Below are 1,391 nucleotides of genomic sequence, written 5' to 3' on the forward strand. Positions count from 1 at the left end.
TGTTAACTTGTATGTTGTTGTTTGTTTTTAGTCACTAAGTTTTGTCTGACTTTTTTGCAAATCCATGGACTGTAGCCCACCAGGCTCCTTTGTCCATGGCATTTCTCAGGCAAGAATACTGCAGTGGGCTGGCATCTGCTTCTCTAGCAACTCTTCCTGACCCAGAAATTGAACCCACATTTCCTGCATTGCAGGCAGACCCTTTACTGCTGTCACTAAGAAAGCTCACAATGAGAAATATAGTACTAAAAAAATAGATAACTCATGGGAACCTACTGTATAGCACAGAGAACTCTACTCAGTGCTCTGTGGTGACCTAAATGGGAAGGAAATTCAAACAAGAGGGGATACGTGTATATGCATAGCTGATTCACTTTGCTGTGCAGCAGAAACTAACACATTATGAAGCAAGTAGACTCCAATAAAAATTAATAAAAAAAGATTAATGGTGAATAAGAATACATTGTTTAGAAATAATTGTTTCAAAGTCAACAAAAGTCTTTACAACAAAAAATGCATAATTTTTTGTTTTGACAGAGGGAAGATAGATCAAAATAGATAAGAAAACACTTTCACTTTAATTGCTTTTTTCTTTTACTTCAAATTTGTACTTAATGACTTTCTCCTCCTGGATAGAAGGAACACCTGGATATTCTGGGAGAAGTTTATAATTTTCCAAATCATTTTCTAGAAAAAATGCATCACTTTCAAATTCTTGCATAATTATTGCCACAAATAATCTAAGATGGCCTGGCTTGTTCAAGGCTTCCTTAATAGAACTGCTTCCTACTATTCAAACCATATCTAGTTTATTTGTTAATGCTGGTTGCACGATAAGTTCTAAAGCATCATCCAGACTTTTGGCAAGAAAATGAGCTCCCTGGGGAGGTTCCTTGAGTTCTCTATTGAGAATTATATTAATTCTTTCTTTTAAAGATCGATTCTTTTCTGGAGTGTTGAACCACGTCTTCCTACCCATTATCACCAAATTCTGTTTATCTTCTACTGACGAGGAATGCTTGAATTCATACCTGAGCAAGAGCTAAGGCAGGTCCCCATTCTTGCTGATGCCCCATGCTTTGGAACAGAGTGATGATGCAGTTTAGCAGACGAACCATCTTTATCTTTAAAATATGTTAACGTGTATGTAGAAAGCATTAAATCAATTAAAATGTTAGATTTTCTAAATCTGACTTTAAGTCATTAATCATTATTTTCTTTCCACTTAGTTTGAAATTTTAAAACTAATGAATCCTTAGATAAAAACCATTGGTGTTTGCTACTTACAAAAAGTGTTGCTCAAATTTCCATCAAAAATGTTCTTTATCTTCCTGCCTACATATAAATATGTGTGTGTGTGTATTTGAAGCTTAGAATGGATTATTTTTACT

The 1,391-nt window shown here is 34.7% G+C and overlaps 1 pseudogene; it reads right to left on the reverse strand.

Moving 5' to 3' along the window:
* LOC102186664 lies at positions 578-1,118 on the reverse strand (annotated as a pseudogene).

This window comes from Capra hircus, chromosome 5, assembly GCF_001704415.2.
Source record: "Capra hircus breed San Clemente chromosome 5, ASM170441v1, whole genome shotgun sequence".
Taxonomy (NCBI): domain Eukaryota; kingdom Metazoa; phylum Chordata; class Mammalia; order Artiodactyla; family Bovidae; genus Capra; species Capra hircus.